The 20680-nt window shown below is 47.8% G+C and overlaps 1 protein-coding gene across 7 annotated transcripts in view; it reads left to right on the top strand.

The window, feature by feature from the left end:
- CSGALNACT1 (chondroitin sulfate N-acetylgalactosaminyltransferase 1) overlaps nt 1-20680 on the top strand; it is a 323001-nt gene that overhangs the window by 23142 nt on the left and 279179 nt on the right. For 2 of the 7 annotated variants that reach the window (XM_081524356.1, XM_081524354.1), the window contains exons 2-3: nt 1588-1677; nt 1877-1994. The exons of 3 other annotated variants lie outside the window; for them this stretch is intronic. The gene's annotated coding sequence lies outside the window, so the exon portion shown is untranslated. The remainder of the gene's footprint in view (nt 1-1587; nt 1678-1876; nt 1995-20680) is intronic. 2 more of the 7 variants (XM_081524358.1, XM_081524362.1) reach the window with 1 other exon arrangement.

Below are 20680 nucleotides of genomic sequence, written 5' to 3'. Positions count from 1 at the left end.
ATTGGCCAAAAAGTTCCTTCGGCTTTCAAGTAAAAATAAGACACATTTTTAATTTTTACCAAGAACTTTATTGAACAACATATTCACCGTTTTGTTCTACTACCTTCTGCCATTTTTTAAGCAGCTTCATAATCCATCTTTCCAAATCTTTTACGTTTTTGAGCAGAGAACTCTTCCAAGTGCCTATTACAGCCTTCCAGGGAATGAAATTTTTTCCATTAAGAAAACTTTCTAAGACTGAAATAAGTGAAAATCCCAAGGTGTAGTGTCTGCTGAATGCCTCGGATGAATCAGAACTTCCCAGCTAAGCTGTGATAGTTTTTGCCTGGTCATCAAAGAAACATGGTCTCATGTCATCCTGATGGAAGATTATGCATTTTTGTTGACTAATTCTGGATGTTTTTTGCCGAGTGCTGCTTTCATTTGGTCTAATTGGAAGCCATACTTGTTGGAATTAATCATTTGGTTTTCTGGAAGGAGCTCATAATAGAGGACTCCCTTCCAATCCCACCATATGCACAGCATTACCTTCTTTGGATGAAGTCTGGTCTTTGGTGTGGTTGGTGGTGGTTCATTTCGCTTGCCCCGTGATCTCTTCCATTCCACATTATTGTACAGTATCCACTTTTCATCGCCTGTTGTAGTCTGTTTTAAAAACGTAATGTCTTGTTATGTTTACGTAGAGAATCGTATGCAGAAATACGGTCAAGAAGGTTTTTTATCACTTAACGTGGAACTGAAACTTCGAGGTGACGAACATAACCATGCTGGGGCAAATGATTTTCGACACTTGATTTGGCTGAGTATGTTGGCTGCTCTCAATTAATGTCTCGATTTGATTTCTATCAACTTCAACTAGTCTACCTGACCATGGAGCATCGCCTAATGAAATATCTCCAGCAAGAAACATTGCAAGCCACTTTTGACATGTTCAATCAGTCACAGCACCTTCTCCATACATAGCACAAATTTTTTTTTTTTTGGTTTCAGTTGCATTTTTACCTTTCTTGATATCAGTTCAGTTCAGGTGCTTTACCCTCTGAGCCACCAGGGAAGCCCTTTTAAGGGAGCCCTTCTGTTTCCTAGGTGGCGCTAGTGGGAAAGAATCTGCCTGCCAATGCAGGAGACACAAGAGATGCTGGTTCGATCCCTGAGTTGGGGAGCCCCCCTGGAGAAGGAAATGGCAACCCACTCCAGTGTTTTTGCCTGGGAAATCCCATAAACAGAGGAGCCTGGTGGGCAACAGTCCTTGGGGCTACAAAGAGTCGTATACGAGTGAGCGACTTTCACTTTTCCATTTTCCCACATTCCCTAATCCCAGTAGGAATCCCAGTCAAATTTAGTTCTGCTACTGAGTCCAAGCCCATACTTCCCCCCACATGACACATCAGGTAAATCTAGTGACAAGTGTTGGGGCAGGGAATAATAACTTTATTTGGAAAGCCAGCAGTCAGAGGAGATGGTGGACTGTTGTGCCAAAGAACCACCTTACCCAAGTTGGAATTCAGGCTTCTTTTATACTGAAAGGGGAGAGGGTGTAGTTGGTTGTTGCAAACTTCTTGGTACAGGAATCCTTTGTTCTTGCAGCTGTCTACAACATCAGATCTGGTAACCATGTTCCTGTAAACCTCTAACAAGACAGAAGTTACTCTCTGTTCTGCAACTTTTTATCTCTGGGTGAGTAGAAAAGGGTTATTTATACCTTTAAAAGTCAGTGCCTTGAGAGTGGGCTTCCTGTATATTTCAGGCCATAGACAACTTTTAAACTGGTAACAAGAGCCACAAGATACAAAATTAAAGTAATAATGAGTCTGATTTGTTCTTTCCTATTACAAACTTCTGATGCTTCCACTCCTCTCCCCACTCCTCCTTCCAGGGATATTTGCCCCAAGTCCCTGCAAGCCTTAGACTGTGTCCTGGTGGCTGAAGGATGAAGGAAGGTTGTGGTCATGCAGGCATGGTGCAAGAGAGCTGCCTGTGAGCAGCCTTTCCAGGTTAGTAAGGAGGTTCTGCCCAGTGGCAGTTGGAGTCTGGTTTGCAAGATGATCAGAAAATGGAAAACACGCCAGTTACTTCATTGTGGCTGACAAGCACCAGCAACTTAAAGGATGCACTGTAGGAACGCAGTCAGAGTTCCTGCCGCTCCCACTCAGCAGCCACTGGCCGGGGCTGGAGGTCCAGCTGCCGGTGGCCAGTCCATGGCTCTGCACACAAGGAAGATGGCAGTCCGCTCAGAGCAGAGACCTGCTTATTTCCTCCTGTGGGTCTATCTTATAATTTTACTGTTTTTTTTAAAGTCTTTACTGAATTTTTTACAATGCTGCTTCTGTTTTATGTTTTGGATTTTTTGGCCAGGAGGCATGTGGGATCTTCTCTCCCTGACCAGGGGTCAGACCTGCACCCCCTGCATTGGAAAGTGAAGTCTTAACCCCTGGACCTCCAGGGGGGTCCCTCATTTAACTTCTATGCTTATCCCCTCACCCTGTTTTTTGGGGTACAGTCCATTCAGAAGAGCTGTCACTTAAACATGGTTATTCTCAGCATGTACATAATACACGTTTAACAATGCAGAACATTTTTAGGCATCTAGCGTGAGCAGTTTCTCTATTAACGACTTGATTGGAGGGCCTCCAGTATGCAGATTTCTCAGTGCTGTGTTTCAGCCCTTTCCAGAGCCAGGGTCTGCACCGGGAGCCTAGCCTGCTTCCCAGCAGTCCTGTCTCTGCCTTCTTAATCCTTAGGTTGGCTGAGATTTGGGGATGGTGATCCTGAGAGTCTAAAGGAGGGAAGATGGTGACTTGTGATTTTGGCTTCGTGATCTTTCTGCTTTTCTGTCACGGAGGCAGCTGAGAGTTGGGGTTGCAGCCTGGAGATCTTTTAACTCTTTCATGGGCACCATCAGAAAGATTGGAAGGTTTTACCTGGGAGGTCTCTAGTCTGGTGGGCTCCCCTGGTGCTCTTCCCTGTGATCCCCTCTCTGCCCGAGGGGGTGGCCTGGTCCTGGTTACCTATGTTTCTCCTGGGTGAGCTCTTGGGCGCTCCCTCCAGGGAGGTGTCCCTCCCCCATCGAGGAGCCTGGGATCATCTCTGTGGGACGCACTTTGACCCTTCTTCCTCATTGCTGATTAGCATCTCCAGGAGGAGCCCAGAGTCACCCAGGCACTGGGTAGTGGGGATTACCCTTCCCTGGGAGGTCAAGGACTGGGAAGGGAAGTCTTCTCACATTGTAGGTGTGCTTCAGCACTCCTGGAGCTTGCTTCTCTGGGGCTGGGCAGTTCACGAGAAAAACATCGTTCGATTGAAGTCAAATGCCTTGGTGAGGTCCTGGGCTGTTGTTGATCTGAACCTCGATCGAGTCTAGATCTCTATGGAGTTTGCTAGTGTTCTCATACTGAAGCTTCTCTCAAGATCCTGGGCTGTCTAGTCTGTTTGAATACTTCTGGGGGTGGCAAGCTGACTGCTTTACAGTAGGGTCCATTCTGAATCTGAGAGGCCCAATTGGAAAGTTTTCCATATATTTTCTATAGCTCCTACCCATTGGTCTTAGATTCTGCCCCTTAGAGACATGAAGAGCAATCGGATGAGAATGGGTCCGGTTTGCAGGTGAACCCTGTCTGGACCTGTGAACCCTGTCATGTAACGAGTAAACACACATGTAAATACCAAAGTATCAGAGTGAGGGGAGCCTCCTTTTTGAATCCATGTCTTATTAACTCTCTTGGGTTAATATGCCCAGAGCATCTCAGTGCATGCATTAGCTTTCAAAAGACACTTTCTTAGCTGGTAGCAGTGGCACATTTCAGCCACACTGGGCTGCATCTGGTAGGCACAATTTAACCGCTTTATGCTGTTATGGAAATATCCATGGAATATTTTGTCAGAGGACACAGAGGAAATTTGTGTTAATTGCCTTGGGTAAATATATTCAGCTTAAAAAAAGAAAGGGAACAGTTAAAATTTTCCTTAGTAAACTCACCAGTAACATGACATCTGTAAACTCACAGGTCCTTGCCTAATGGACAATTTTATTTTCTTCCTTTTTTATTTCACCTTCTTGAAAGGCCCCTGGCTGGGATGAGGTTAGGTCTCCCAGGGTCCAGGAAAGGGTTAATTTCTTTTTTCCGCAGTGCGGTCATACACACCTAAAACCACTCCAGAGTTTTGGGGAGAAATTGTAAGAAAGTATTAAAACTTGAGAAATGAATTAACAAGCCACCTTTTTATGCGGCAGCAACGTGCCTCTTCACTGAATGAATAGCACTTTATCCTCCACTGCAGAAACCATGGGCAGAAATGTGGGGCCAGTTCTGTATCGAGGCGGGTGCCTGTGTGTGAACGTGTGAGTGTGTGCTTGTGTGCTCACGTTAGAACAGACTCATGCAGAGAAGTCTGACTTAAACTCATAGGACCCTGAAAGAGAAGGATTCAGAATAAATCTGTATCTTCAGCTCACACCACTGAGTTTAAGCCTCTTAAACTTCATTCTTACTACAGTTCTAATAATTCCTGCTGTACGCATGGAGAATGATCCTTATTCTGTTACTGAGTACAAGTTTGTGTGCCCAGCCCGCAGTGAGGCCAAACAATCTGAAACATCAGAGTTTGGAGCAGAGAAAGGTTTATTTCAGGACCATGCAGGGAGATGGGTGGCTTGTGCCTGCCAAACCCCTCAACTCATTGAAGGGTTTCAGCAAAGCACTTTTAAAGGCAAGGTGAGGGATGAGGTTGACTCTCAGACTTCTTGGTGTGGGAATCCTTTGTTCTCGCAGCTGTCTACATAGGTCAGATCAGGATATTCAGGTGAACCTCCAAGGAGACAAATGTTACTCTGGATTCTGCAACTTTTTATCTCTTTGTGAATGGAAAAGTGTTATACCCCTAAAGGTCAGAGCCTTGAGAATGGGCTTCCTGTATGTTTCAGGCTACAGGCAACATGCCTTTACAAAAGGTGCAGAGCCAGCATGACTCAGCACAGGCCACAGGGCACGAAGGTTCAAGTAAAAGGAACAGATCTAATGTGTGTTCTTACCTATTTACAATTCTAGCTTTCACCCTGTTCATGGCTTATTTTTAAGGCTAATAGATGTGTTAATATTTTTCCAAATCAGACACCTGAAATATAACTGTAAAAAAAAAAATGAGTCCTTTTGGAAAAATGTAGAAATGTAACATCCCTTTGTGCAGTCAGGTGTGACGTTTTACACAGACGGACTCCCTCAGTCCTCAGGACAGCCTGATGAGGTGGGCACTCCCACTAATTCCATTTTACAGACTAGGGGGGTTGAAGTGCTAGAGTCTCCCCAGCTTGTCCAGGCCTCAGTTCTGCTCGGGGAGCCCAACTGGAGGCCCTGTGGTTTGTTACGGGTGTGGCTCCCGGAACTCCTACCCACCCTGTAGTGACATCTGCACGGTTGAGCCAGGGTGAGGCTGAGAGGTTCCAGCAGGGGGACTCAACAGTTCTTTTGGTGGCTGAAGGAGAAAGTTCTGGGCTCCTCTCGCGTGATCTGAGGGGCTCCCGTGAGCAGGGCCGTTTTGCTGAGATTCCCGTTCCTCCCGAGTCAGGGCCCCGTTGCCTTCAGAGCACTGCTGTCACCTGTGTGTGGGGAGCAGGGTGGTGGGACGGGGGAGGAAGCCGCGGTCGCCTGCCCTCTGTCCGAGGCCGCCTCCACTCAGGCGTGGGTACCTCTGCCCGCCCTCCGGTGAGGAGGACTCGGTCACCCCTGCTGTGGTGACGGCGCCGCGGCTGTCTGCAGGGAAAGACGTCATCCAGCCATGGTTTCAGGAGAAGGGGGAGACGGATTCTCATGGGCCGTCAGTGTCCACCCTGTGTTAAAAAAGAATATAATTATCTTGGTAAAAATAATATTTCATCTTCATAAGGAATCTTAACAAATAAAGAAAGTATTTTAAAAAGAGAAAAAAAAATCACTCCTGATTCCACTGAAGCAGACCTTTTTTTTTTTTTTTTACTTTATTTCCTAGCGTAAGGCGAGTGCAGAGAAAAAGAGAGTGAGAGCCAGGCAGTCAGGCAAGAAAAGGGAAGCTTATTAGAGGGAAAAGAGAGGGTGACTGCCCCCTAAGGAGAACCAGCGTCCTCCCTTTCTGACGGAGTCCTCCTTATACCCCACCAATGAAAATTCCCTGAAGGGAAGGGAATTCCAGCCCGAGGTCTGGAATCCGGTGATCTCGCAGCTTTGAGAAGACAGGCATCAGTGAGATAACAGGATACCATTTGGGCAGTTTGGTCCGTCTCACAGATCACTGTGATTTTATTCTTTGCGAGGTCGACATAACGAGCCTTCCTATCACTGAGACCCCATGTGGGCCCTATCACATTTAAACATTTTATTTATGTATCTGACGGTGCCCGGTCTTAGTGGCGGCATATGGGATCTACTTCCCTGACCAGGGATGGAACCTGGGCTCCTTGCATTGGGGGCGCTTGAGTCTTAGACACTGGGCCTCCAGGGGAGTCACAACTTTTTATTTTAAACTATCACCCACTCCTTCCGTAAAGCTCTCTGATCTCCTCTGGGGGATTACACCTCTCCCCACCTGGTAGAGTCTGGGGGGGCTGGTGGTTGTTAAGAAGAGGCTTTGCCCCCGGGGTAGGCCTGTGACCTAGGTAAACAGTGTTCCTTCCCAAGGATTTGGGGAAAGTGACAAAGTTTAAAACTACCAGAGCTCGAGCGCATTTATTCCTGGTAGCGGCACCTGAGTGACTGCTCCTGGGTGAGGACTTGCCCGAAGCGCCTTCTTTCTTGCTTGTTTGCCAACTTGCCTCCCCAGCTCCCAGGATCGTAGTAGAACTTCTTTGGGTCGAGTTAGTCAGAACTGTGGTTTGCAGTTAAAGATCTCTAACAGATACACTTGCTTTTTTTTTTTATTGTTGCATATGGTTTTATTTTCTGTTCAAATCCCATCAAATAAGATTATAAAAATTAATTTTCAACTACTTAATAATGCAATCATTTGAAAAATTAAAGTAATACATATGCATTGTAGAAAAAATTTAAAAAAAAAACAGCCATCGTTATAATCCTACCCTCTTTTTTTTTGTTTTGGGGGGGCTAATTACTTTACGATATTGTAATAGTTTTTGCCATACACTTGCTTTTTAAGAGGAAATTTCTGCCAGCGTTCGATATACTTTCCTTCCGTTGTCTCTGAATGTGTTTTTATAGACACAGTATTTATATTGTTCATGCTTTTATGCCTATCCTGAAAATAAGTCTTTTTCCCATTTCACAAAAGTAGCTATCCAATACTGAAAGTGTGGATGTTTCATATTTACTAAGGTAATTAACATTTTTGTGTTAAATAAATGTCTTTTTCTTTATTATTCATCATTTTAGGAACATAGGGCTATTTCATTTATTCAGGGTCCTGAAGATACTTGTGTTAACATTTAATTTTCACTTTCCTTAAAGTTTGTAACTATTTACAATACCTTTTTAAAATTCAAACATGCAGATTCAAGTGTATGCTTTCTAACATACAGGGGATTCAGGCAGGATTGCCAGTATCTTAGCAAGTCTCAGGCCCGTAACTTTTCCAGGGTAAATGGCCATGGTTACTGGCCATGGTTACCAATTTATGGTTTTTGCAGAAATTCAGATTTATTGGTGCATTGTCATGGGCTCTGGTTTATCTAGTTGGCTTTCAAAGCCACTCTGGACACTCTCTAGGGTCTTGGGCAGCCGGCAGGCAATGATTCTGAGAAGTTTGTGTCCAGAACCGCCTGGCTTTGACTGTTCTAGAGGGTCAGCTGCCCTGGAGATGCTGGCCGAAGACAAGAACTTTCGAATTCTCCACCCATCTGAGAATGAGCTTTCGTCCATGCTGTCTGAAAAAGATGTGTGTGTGTTCCTGGTCTGACGTGGCTCGCTGGGTAAGGATGGAGTCAGGCTCAGGTTAAACCTCAGGGGTCATGGGTAGGTGACGGTACAGGCCAAGGCTGATGCAAAGTGCCACAATGCAGGGAGGCATGAGGGGACACCAAGAGGGGGTGAGGCATCGCCTCTAAGGCCCTACCGTCCTCTAACCTCCCGAAAAGTCACGATATCCAGGGACACTATGGAGCCCGAGACCCTTGGGCAGAGTGGACTTACTGGTGCCTTGCTTTGAACTCCCTGCAGCTTCGTCACCCTTCTCATTCATGAGCTGCGAGTGCTGTGGCAGCAGAATAATGACCTGCAAAGATGCCCACCTCCTCATCCCTGGAGTCCATGGTATCTTACATGGTAGAGAAGGCTTTGCAGCTGTGATTGAGATCAGGGGCCTGGAGATGGGGAGATTATTTGGATTATCTTGGGGAGGGACAGTGTAATCGCAGTGTTAAGAGACTCAGAAAAAAAGATGTGATGGAGAGAACAGAGAACCCATTGACACGACACCAAAAAAAAACCACGACCTGCCATTGCTGGCCTCAGAGGTGGAGCCGGGAGCCACCAACCAGAGAGAAGGCGGCCCCCAGAAACCGGGAAGGTGGAGAAATGGTTTTCCCCCAGGAGTCTCCTAGTGCTCAGAAGGATCCAGCCCGGGAGACCCATTTTGACCTGTGACCTCCCCCAGGAGTCTCCTTGTGCTCAGAAGGACCCAGCCCTGGGATGCTGGGGCCAGCCCAAGAGACACATTTTGACCTGTGACCTCCCCCAGGAGTCTCCTTGTGCTTAGAAGGATCCAGCCCTGGGATGCTGGGGCCAGCCCAGGAGACCCATTTTGACCTGTGACCTCCCCCAGGAGTCTCCTTGTGCTCAGAAGGATCCAGCCCTGGGATGCTGGGGCCAGCCCGGGAGACCCATTTTGACCTGTGACCTCCAGACCTATAATGCAATAGACTTGTGATGCTTTAAGCCATCACGTTGGTGTAATTTGTCACAGTGGCCGCAGGAAGTGGGTGTGAGGTTGGTTTCCCCAGGGGGCGCCTGGCTCAGGGCCTTGGACACCGAGAAGCCAGGGCAGAGGTTTCATGCAAAAACCCTGAGCTCGGGCACAAATGTACTCGCCAGCCAGGAAGTCCTAGGGTTTTAGAAATGGGCTATTTGAAGCCCCTATCCTTAAAGAGTGGTGATAAAGTTGGTGATAAAAATAGAGTAGACTACTTCTATTGATAGAAGAAAGTCTCTGATCTTTGAAAGACAGACATTTTAAGAATGGAACTATAGATCAGAGCTCTATTTCAATCCCACTATTTTTATTTTCACTTAGATTTGGGACCAGGACAGTTTACAAATTATAATATAACCAGGGTGTTTATAGACTGTTCTCACGTACAGTGCCATTAACTGGTGAAGGTGTGTCATTATGCTTCATTTTGAGCTTCGAGAAGGAGGCACTTTTTCCAAAGTGCAGGTCATGTAGTGTGGGAGGAGCTGACCATGACCTCTGTGCCCTGAACTAGGAAGTAAGCCTGTCCGCTTACCTTCCTCCCCAGCCTTCATTGCCTCTTTTTATTCCGGTAGCATTGCCTCCTTAGTGGTTACTTTCATACATTCCATTTCCTTTTTTTTACTGTTGCTAACCTGAGAACTGATGCAGTTAGCCACCCTTGAGGTCTGAGATAAACATTTCTTCTTTTTCCAAATAGTCCCTGTGTCTGGAGAGGATGCATGTGATGTGACATATCCATATCACATATGGATGCGAATACCCAGCGCTAATGTTGAAGTGAATACATAGTGTTGTAATGCTAATGTGGACTTCCCTGGTGGCTCAGCGCTCAAGAATCCACCTGTGAAGCAGGAGACTCAAGTTCGATCCCTGGGTCAGGAAGATCCCCTGGAGGAGGGCATGGCAACCCACTCCAGTATTCTTGCCTGGAGAATCCCATGGACAGAGAAGCCTGGAGGCTACAGTCTATGGTAGTCTACAGTCTATGGGGTCGAAAAGAGTCGGACACAACTGAGCAACTTCATTTTCTCTTTCTTTCTCTTTTTGGATGGTGAGGTGGGATTTATGCCCGTGTGCTGCCCTCTCTGGGACATGGCCTGGTGACCTTGGACTGATTGGCAGCAGGCAGTGTCTCTTCCCAAACAGACGGTGTGACCTCCTGCACCGTTGGTGGGAGTGTAAATTGGGGCAGCCACTATGGAGACTTGTATGGAGGTTCCTTAAAAAACTAAAAGCAGAAGTACCATATGATCCAGCAGTCCCATTCCTGGCATATATGGGGACAAAACTCTAAATCGAAAATTTGCGTGCACCCATACATTTGTCACAGCACCATTTATGATAGCCAAGACATGGAAGCAACCTAAGCGTCCATCAATGATGAACAATGAATGAATAAACAAGATGTGGTTCATGTATACAGCTGAGTATTACTCAGCCATAAAAAAGAATGAAATACTACCATTTGCAGCAACATCAGTGGGCCTAGAGATTGTCATACTAAGTGTAGAAAGTCAGAGAAAGACAAGTATCACATGGTATCCCTTGTATGTAGGACCTAAAAAATGATACAAATGAACTTATTTACAAAGCAGAACTAGACTCACAGACATAGAAAATCAATTTATGGTTACCAAAGGGAAAAGCAAGTGGGAGAGGGATAAATTAGGAGTATGGGATTAGCAGATACAAGCTACTTAAATATAAGATAGATAAACAACAAAGACTTACTGTATTAACACAGGGAACTATATTTACTATCTCAGGCTCCGGGAGTTGGTGATGGACAAGAAAGCTTGGCGTGCTGCAGTCCATGCGGTCACAAAGAGTTGGACATGACTGAGCGACTGAACTGAATAACCTATCCTGGAAAATAATTTGAAAAAGTATATATGTATGTATATATGGGCTTCCCTAATGGCTCGGAGGGTAAAGAATCTGCCTGCAATGCGGGAGACCCAGGTTTGATCTCTGGTCCAGGAAGATCCTCTGGAGAAGGGAATGGCAATCCACTTCAGTAGTCTTGCCTGGAGAATTCCATGGACAGAGGAGCCTGGCGGGCTACAGTCCATGGGGTCGCAAAGAGTCAAACCAGATTGAGTGACTAAAACTTTCACTTTCTTATATGATTTGCTGTATACCGGAAACTAACACAAGCCTGGGTCTCCTGTGTTACTGGAAGATTCTTTACCATCTGAACCACCAGGAAAACTCAAATCAAACTCTACAATTTAAAAAAACAAAAGAACCACCCCTCAAATCACAAGGGTGTGGCACTAAAGAGCATCTGTGGTTGGGGAATGCTGACAGCCCAGAGCCTGTGTGGAATGCGGTTGAGGGGTGGAGGAGGTGCCCCGTTTGGGACTGGGTGAGCCAGGGCAGGGGGTGCAGGATGGACCAGATCTGCTCCGGTAGCAGCAGCGGGCTGTGGAGATGGCGGTGGCAGGGGACCCCCAGGAGTCTGGGAGGAGGAAGACGCTGGAGACCATCAGGGGGGTCGTGAGCCCTGGCCTCGCGTGGAGGACCCGGTGGGGATGGTGCTGGGTGGCCGCACAGCGGGGTTCCTGTTTCTGGCGGTGCCCCGTGTACGGCCCCGGCCTCGGGCCGTCTGGGAGGACAGTGCCGCGAACCCCTGGGTGTGTTTTCCGGGCGCCCTGACTGGGCAGCTGAGCTCAGACAGCCTCGGGGTCTCCCAGCCACTGCAGCGCTGCCTTCCCTGCAGGCTGCGGCTCAGGGTCCTCATTGGGGCTTTTGCTGCGATGGTTTGAAACACGGGACGGAAACCTCCTCCTTCAGGGATCCACTCTGCCAGGGTGCCCCAGCTCATCTGGAGAGGACAGGGGTAGTCTGGGCCCCTCTGGGCCCTGAGAACACGTACTTGGGGCTCTCTCCGTGGGCGGAAAGGAGGGGGAGGAGGGAGTCCTAGACGCCCAGCAGGTGCCTCTGGCTCCTCAGCTCCACCCGTCTGGAAGGGGAGTCTCCTCTGTAACTCACCAAAGAGGCTCAAACCCATGCAGTCCGCTGGTAGGGAAGTACTCTCTTGGATTCAACAGTATCTCTCCAGGTGGGATAAATGTGGTATTTTAGTGTGAAGTGGCTCAGTTTAAATGCTTTTAGCCAGAAGCCTTCTCTCCCTACTCTGAAACCCTGTGAGCACCCCGGCTGTGGCCCACGTGCTGGTCATGTCCCGTCTGGTGTTAGGATTATTCCTCTGAGTTTCTCTCTCTCCTGATACATTATCACTATTGACTGCTGGGACAAAGGCCTTACTCATCTGTTTTATTATCAAGGACACCTCTTCCCTAGCACTTCTGGATTAAGTTTGGCTGCATGTAATAGAAAACCCAAGGGTCTTCCCTGGTGGCTCAGTGGCAAAGATTCCACCAGCAATGCAGGGGCTGCAAGGAGATGGCAGGTTCGATCCCTGGGTTGGGAAGATCCCCTGGAGGGAGGGCATGGCAACCCACTCCAGTATTCTTGCCTGGAGAATCTCCATGGACAGAGGAGCCTGGTGGGCTACAGTCCATGGGGTCGCAGAGTTGGACACTACTGAAGCGACTTAGCACACACGTAATAGAAAACCCAGACCTCTGGATTGAAATGTAGGGGTTTGTTTTTCTCCTGTGGCAAGACATGAAGAGGAGGTAGTCGTCCAGGCTGGTGTCCAGGAGGTAGTCGTCCAGCTGGAGTCCAGGAGGTAGTGGTCCAGGCTGGTGTCAGGAGGTAGTGGTCCAGGCTGGTGTCGGGAGGTAGTGGTCCAGGCTGGAGTCCAGGAGGTAGTGGTCCAGGCTGGAGTCCAGGAGGTAGTGGTCCAGGCTGGAGTCCAGGAGGTAGTGGTCCAGGCTGGAGTCCAGGAGGTAGTGGTCCAGACGGGGCAGCATCTCCATCCTTAGCTTTCTGCTCTGCTTTTCTCTCCTTCTCAGGTCTAGAAACAGCTCTGGTACCTCTGTCCTTACGTTGCCTTCCAAGTAGTAAGAAGGGTGAATGGTGAGGTCGAGGGCGTGGGCTAGCTGAGCGTGCTTCTCTCATGCTTAGAGAGAGGGCAGCTTTCTTCTGCCCACACCTCCTTGGCCAGAAGTAGGCCATCCTTAGCCACAAGGGATCTGGGGAAACAAAGTTCCTTTGTTATGGAGAGTACATTACTGCCTGGAGCAAGATTGGAGTTGTAATGGTTCTAATTGAGGGACTAAAGAAGAAGGGAGAAGTAGGCAGCTAACTCCTACGTAAAAATGACTCAGATCAACACTTAGCAAATGAGTGGTTTTAACAGTGGACAGGAAGCTGTGTGGCAAGAGGCAAGATGAAGGTCTAGATCCCGAAACTCAGGATCGTTAGTGGGAGGCTGCCTTGACGTACTCCTTTCCTGATCTGAAACCAGTCTGCTGTTCCATGTCCAGTTCTAACTGTTGCTTCTTGACCTGCATACATATTTCTCAGAAGGCAGGTAAGGTGGTCTGGTATTCCCATCTCTTTAAGAATTTTCCAGTTTGTTGTGATCCACACAATCAAAAGGCTTTGGCTTAGTCAGTAAAGCAGAAGTAGATGTTTCTCTGGAACTCTCTTGCTTTTTTGATGATCCAACAGATGTTGGCAATTTGATCTCTGGTTCCTCTGCCTTTTCTAAATCCAGCTTGAACATCTGGAAATTCATGGTTCATGTACTATTGAAGCCTGGCTTGGAGAATTTTGAGCATTACTTTGCTAGCGTGTGAGATGAGTGCAATTGTGCGGCAGTTTGAGCATTCTTTGGCATTGCCTTTCTTTAGGATTGGAATGAAAACTGACCTTTTCCAGTCCTGTGGCCACTGCTGAGTTTTCCAGATTTGCTGGCATATTGAGTGCAGCACTTTCACAGCACCATCTTTTACGATTTGAAATAGCTCAACTGGAACTCCATCACCTCCACTAGCTTTGTTTGTAGTGATGCTTCCTAAGGCCCACTTGACTTCGCATTCCAGGGTGTCTGGCTCTAGATCAGTGATCACACTATCATGGTTATGTGGATCATGAAGATCTTTTTTGTATAATTCTTCTGTTTATTCTTGCCACCTCTTCTTAATATCTTCTGCTTCTGTTAGTCGATACCATTTCTGTCCTTTATTGTGCCCATCTTTGCATGAAGTGTTTCCTTGGTATCTCTAATTTTCTTGGAGAGGTCACCAGTCTTTCCTATTCTATTGTTTTCTATTTCTTTGCATTGATCACTGAGGAAGGCTTTCTTATCTCTCCTTGCTATTCTTTGGAACTTTGCATTCAAATGGGTATATCTTTCCTTTTCTCCTTTGCCTTTCACTTCTCTTCTTTTCTCAGCTATTTGTAAGGCCGCCTCAGACAACCATCTTGCCTTGTTGCATTTCTTTTTCTTGGGGATGGTCTTGATTGCTGCGTCCTGTACGATGTCACGAACCTCCGTCCGTAGTTCTTCAGGCACTCTGTCTATCAGATCTAATCCCTTGAATCTATTTGTCACTTGTTGAGACCCGCCTGTAATTCAGAGCCAGCCCTCCACTCCTCATACACACGGTACTCAGGATAAGAGTACTGTATCCACAGAACTCAGCCAGCCTTGGATCCTGTAGTACTGAAGCATTTCCTGTTGAAAACAATCTGAGTATTAAGTGGACCAACGCAGTTCAAACCCATGGTTGTTCACGGGTCAACTGTATCCTTCCTTCTTTTGGGTGGATGAATCAGTTTCTCTGGTGTGTGCATGTGTGTGAAGCTGAAAAGCAGTCCTTTTTCCGGAGCGGAGCTCTGTTGTGGGAGGCAGTGTGGGCAAATTTAGAGATGGCTAAATGGTTTGGACTTTATCAGATAAGTGATGGCACACTGTGAAATGTTTAGGGCCAGGGAGGTGACAGCATCGCAGCAGTGTTTCTGAAAATTACTAAGTGCTCATGATGGGAAAATATTGCATGCAGTAATTACCAGCTCATATAAAATAAAAACAGTACATTGATGGCAAGAAAAAAAGATAATCTCTTCATTTCGAGAACACAAAGGCACTTCTTGCCGCCACGCATTTCTATCGATTGAGCATAGCTCTGCTGGGCTGTGCTCAGTCGCTCAGTCGTGTCTGACTCTTGCGACCCCATGGACTGCAGCCCGCCAGGCTCCTCTGTCCATGTTGATTCTCCAGGCAAGAATACTGGAGTGGGTTGCCATTTCCTCCTGCAGGGGGATCTTCCCGACCCAGGGATCACATCTTTAGAACTCATAACCCTCCAGACTTGTTTCAGTGGAGGGGCCGGGAGAGGCCACCCTGACCAAAGGGCTGAGTCCGGGGTGAGTGGTTCGGAAGAGGAAGGAGTAACCCAGGCTGCTCTTAGAAGGAGATGAGAGGGTGCGGGTGGGGCAGGGGAGCAGAGTTTTGGGAAGTATCCGCGGTTTGCACAACAGACAACAGAACTGTGAAATTATTGGAGCAGGGTGTTGACAGGAGTGGAGGTCATCAGGGAAGGTTCTAGGCGCAGCGCTGCCTTTGAAGCAGAGTGCATTCATGCTAAGTTGTTTCAGTCATGTCCGACTGTTTGCGACCTCATGGACTGCAGCCCGCCAGGCTCCTCTGTCCCTGGGACTTTCCAGGCAAGAATGCTGGAGTGGGTTGCCATGCCCTCCTCCAGGGGATCTTCCCGAACCAGGGATCGAACCCGTGTCTCTTAGGTCTCCTGTATTGGCGGGTGGGTTCTTTACCACTAGCACCACCTGGGAAGCCCCTCTGGAGGAGCAGCAGCAGCTCATTTTTAAAGGACAGGCTGAAATGGGGGCGGGGAAGCCACAGCCCTCTGGGTGTGAGCGCAGCTGCTGAGACGCCTCATTCAGAGTGAAGTGAGTCAGGACTGGTCTCCTGAGGCCAGAGGAGGGACTCTCAGACTTGTCCTGTGGTTTCCTTTGTACCACCTCTGCCTTCTCCCCTTTCTTCCACCCTCTCACTGCATGCGTTTCTTAGTGCTGCCGAAGGAAAGTGTCACGCACTGGGTGGCTTCAAAAACAAATATACTGTTTCAGTGCTGAAGGCTAGAGGTGCAGCCTCGAGGCATGGTCAGGGCCAGGCTCCCTCTGAGGCCGTCAGGGTGGCGGCCTGCCTGCCTCCTGGTCCCAGCTCCCAGCCAGCATCCTCAGGGCCCTGGGCTTGTAGCCGCATCTCTTCCATCTCTGCCTCTGTCCCCACGTGGTGTCCTGTCGGCGTGTCTCCGTCCTCCCGCAGTCATCTGCTTGTAAGGACACCAGTCATCTGGAACCAAGACCCACTCAGCTCCGTGTGACCTCAGCTTAACTCATCACACCTGCCACCATCCTGTGGGGTGAGGGTGGGGACACAGTTCAACTCCGATACCCACTACGTCTTCATCCTTCTTTACCAAACCTTCTAGGGAAGTGTGGTGTGCAGCATCTGGCGTCCCTGAGCAGCTGCCTTCCACCTGCACCCTCTGTGGACGTCCCTGCCCGTGACCCCTCTCCCATGCCCCCTGCCATGTGGCTTGTTATCCCTGTCTACTCAGCTTGCCCCCCGCTCCTGCGAGCAGAAGTCACCCACTGCTCTCTGGACCCTTCAGAGACTCGAAAGGAACCTCCTGGGAAACACCTTAGGAGCCCACAGCCCAGCACAAATTCACTATCAAGGAGCCATTGGAGTGGATGGTGACTTGGTGGGCGAGCATTCCTGGAAGACGCGGGGTAGGGTGTCAGGGATGGGAGAAGAGAGCGCTGGAACCTGCTTCTGAAAAGACTGCTCTTTGTCTGGGGTAGGCCCGGGGCTGGGCTTCCCGATGAGGCTGTTTCTGGATGCTCTGCACCGGGCTCACCCACAAGTGCATCCAGCAGCCAGTTAAGGTGACTGGACTCATTGCCATGGTTACACCTTGGGGTGCTTGCTGCCAGGCTCCATCCTCTGCATAGCTTTGGACAACCCCATCCTGTGTTAGGCCTGTGCATTTAGGTATCTCAGTGAGATGGTCCTCTGCCTTTAATAACATGACTAGAAACTGTACATCCATGCAACTTCGGGGGACTGTTATTTTGGCCAAGGAGGCAGTTTTTAAAAATGCAGAGGTTGGCTCTTCTGTTTCTTTGATGATGGTGCTTAGAATGGAGAGGCTTGGTGAAGACGAGGAGTAGCTTGGTGGGAAGGTCTTGGGGGCGGGCTGATTGGTAGTTTAGTAGAAGCAGTTCTAAGACCACGTGGGCCCTGGGAGAACAGGCAGAGTGAATTTCCGGAAGCAGAGTGCCCACGACTAGAGGGGACGCTGTGGATGGACATGGCTGCCATTGCTACCTTTCCTTGGCCCCAGTGGGCACACGTATTCTCTTGCGCTTCCTGTGTCATTGGGTGGATGCTCAAGGAAGGAGGTCTGGTCTTGGATAGCTCTGAGCTCTAACCCTGGTCTCATGGCTTCATCACTCCTGCCATCTCGGGCATGCAGCTTCCTCACCCGCAATGTGGAGGGGACACCACCTTTGAGGCTGTGGGAAAGAGTCAGTGAAGTAAGATATTTGAGAAGTGGCTGGCCCAGAACTGCCGGGCATGGAGGAGATGCCACATGCTGTTCGTTTATCCCCTTCTAGGTTTGAGGAGCGTGGAGACTGCAAAAGACAGGAGGGAAGTGGCAGCTCTGGGTTTGCCAGGGCCAGCCTGGAGCAGAGAAGTACACTGTCTGCGTGACCCTCCGGTCAGTTGTGAGATGCTAAACCAGGTTAAAAATTCAGCCGTGGAAGCCTGTGGGCTCTTAGGGCTTTTCCACTCTCTGTCCTTTGTTTTAGAGCCGAAGATATGTTTGGAGATTGAACGTCTGAAAAATGTTGATTTTTTAAGAGCCATTTTAAAAATTGAAGTGTAGTTAATTTACAGTGTTGTGTTAGTTTCAGGTACACAGCAAAGTGATTCAGTTATACATATATATATATATATATATACACACACACACACACATATACACACGTATATATTTTTTTCTTTTCCAGATTCTTTTCCATTACAGGTGATTTGAAGATATTGAATAAAGTTCCCTGTCCTTGTTGTTTGTCCCTTTTATGTATAGTACTGTGTATCTGTTCATCTCAAACTCCTAATTTATCTCCACCTCTACCCCCCCACTATCCCCTTTGCTAACCATGAGTTTGTGAGAAATATTAATTTGTAAATGTAATGATAGTGTTGCTTTCGGACTTTATACTGTAAAAGCTTCCTTATAAGCTGAGGTTTTGTTTGTGATGTCCCTTTAAACGGACAACACTTGGGATATATTACTTCTTGCCACTCAACACACAGGATTTGCTCAACCGTATTTTCTCACCAGCGTGGATTGAATCCTGTTAACATTTATTGTTGAACTTGTTAGAATCTCCTCTGTCTCTGTTTCTACCTCCTCACCCCCCCACCTTCCTGCAGGAGGGCAGTGTTTTCAACTGCTGCAAAACTGATTGATTGAACATTTCAGGCTGCAAATATCAGTTCTAAAACTTTCAGTTTCTGTATTTCCTGCCCTCCCCTGCCCTAGCACTTACTCAACTATCATTTTGATGATTATTTACTTTTTTACTGGGTCTGACTTAACCCAAGGACCATGAGTTATCCTTTTAAAGACATGTAGGAAAGTGAAGTTGCAGTCCCCCTGAAATAGATTTTTATTGAAAGTGTAAATTAAGGAAAAAAAGACTATGGAAAGATTGACCCAAATCTCTGGAGAAAGTGAGCCAAGGTCAGTCTTCCTAGGAGATTATAGGGGCTGTCTGCAGTACTTTCAGGAAGAATGGCCAAGAGACGCTTAGTCTGTTGAATTAAAGAGGAGATGGTGAAATAGACACTCTACACAGCGTTGAGCAGATTCTCCTTAGCCCTCGTGTATAAATATAACAGGAGGGCAAATGCTAATGATAAATTCAGGAACATTGCCTCAGCAACTGGCAAACAGTCATGCTAGGAAATAATTACAGGGTTTCAGACAGTTTAACACATTATTATGCAAGAAGTGTTAAATGAAGAATGTTTTTTTAACCCTTCAAATGTTCCTTCTCTCTTCCTCCTTCTTACAGAAAGTATAGAGTACATGCCACAAGCACTCAGGGTCCACTCCCTGGAATTCATAAATATTGTGCCATGCTTGCTTCAGATTTTTTTTTTTAAATGAAAGGAGTAGGATGTTTCCGATGGATGAACTCTTTGCTGCCTCCTCTCCCGTCCCAGAGGAAGCTGCTGTGGTGGGTTTGGTGAGCTTCCTGTCACGGGGGGTACGATTGTTTGATGACTGAGGTGATGATCCTGTCCTACAGGAACCGTCCTTTGTGCAGATGACTTTCCTGCCTCTTGTGTTAGTCCCTCAGTCGTGTCTGACTCTTTGTGACCCCAAGGACTGTAGCCCACCAGGCTCCTCTCTCCACGGGGATTCCTCCTCCAGGGGATCTTCCCGACCCAGGGATCGAACCCGGGTCTCTCGCATTGCAGGTGGATTCTTTACAATCTGAGCCACGAGGGAAGCCCAAATCCTGCTTCACCATGGGCTTTGAAAGTCAGCGGGGTGCCGGGATGCTCAGCGGATCATTATTTCTTGACATATGGATTATAAACCCTGTTCACTCCCCATGCAGAGTCATGCTGTGTTCATTTTTAATTATGCATTTTATGGAATGACAGAGACAACCATAATGAATTTTTGCCATTTTTTTTTTTTTAACACTTGAAATGAGAAGTGGCAGATAGTTTCCAGGGGTATGGAGTAAGCTGATTTAGTTGTCATGTTTTCCAGAGACATGGGGTAAGCTGGTTTAGTTGTCATGTTTTTCCTAGAAGTATTCCTTAGGGAGGAAGAATCAAGCCTCCAGGGAGTAAATGCTTCGTACGTACCATGTTGCCCCCCTCTCGGCTGTGACATGAAAATAAGTCATTACTCCTGGACATAGCCCCTTACCTGGCCTTCACTTGGGTTTGGTTTATGTGCTATTGGAGCAGAGGGTCTGAAGTGGAAGGCCTTAACCCCCTGGTGGCCCATGGCTCTGTCCCGAGCTTACCTACACACTTACCTGGGTAGTTCTCAATTCGGGCTCTGCTTCTGAAACACTTGGGGGGCCTGGAGGATGCCAGGCTGCACCCAGGTGGCCACACCCCCAGGGCTTTGGACTCACCAACTGCCCTGCCGCCGCCCCCCCGCCCCCCGGCTCCAGGAGTTCAGCTGACAGTACCTCTTCCGATGGGCTTTCCTAGACCAGCCTTTCTAGAATAAACACCCCCCCGCCCCCCGCCCAACCAGCAGCTGGACTGAAGCGTGGCACCCAGTGTGTTTCCTTCCTGGCGCTAGAGCCATCGGAAATCGTCTGTGAATCTGCTCCCTGGCTAATTGTCTCCCCTCTCCCCACTAGGAAACGGGCCCCTTGAAGGCGGGCCCTACTTACTGTTTACACCATGTTCCTCTGCCTGGCACGGCGCCTGGCATAACACATACATGGGAAATGGTTGTCAAGTGAGAATGTGAATTCTGATATCAAAAGGCATTGAAGGGCCACTGGGCGTAAGTTTGTCCTTTTACTAAGACCGGAAGAACGCTAACTTCTTTGCTGAAAACAGGCACCAGTCTCTTGGGGAGTGTTTAATTGGAACGTTGGGCAGTGTGTCCTGGAGCCCTGTCCTGGGCCTGTATCCTGGCCTTCCCTCATTATTTCCTAATGAATAGTAATAATTATTATATAATAAAGATACAGCCTCAAGCATGTATACAATAATAATAGGCTCTAAATGTTAGTCATTCAGTTGCGTCTGACTCTTTGTGACCCCATGGACTGTAGCCCACCAGGCTCC

Source organism: Giraffa tippelskirchi, chromosome 8 (assembly GCF_054371585.1).
Source record: "Giraffa tippelskirchi isolate mGirTip1 chromosome 8, T2T-mGirTip1v1.2.pri, whole genome shotgun sequence".
Taxonomy (NCBI): domain Eukaryota; kingdom Metazoa; phylum Chordata; class Mammalia; order Artiodactyla; family Giraffidae; genus Giraffa; species Giraffa tippelskirchi.
Note: the sequence above shows the minus strand (reverse complement) of the source record. Positions and strands in the feature narration are given on the sequence as shown.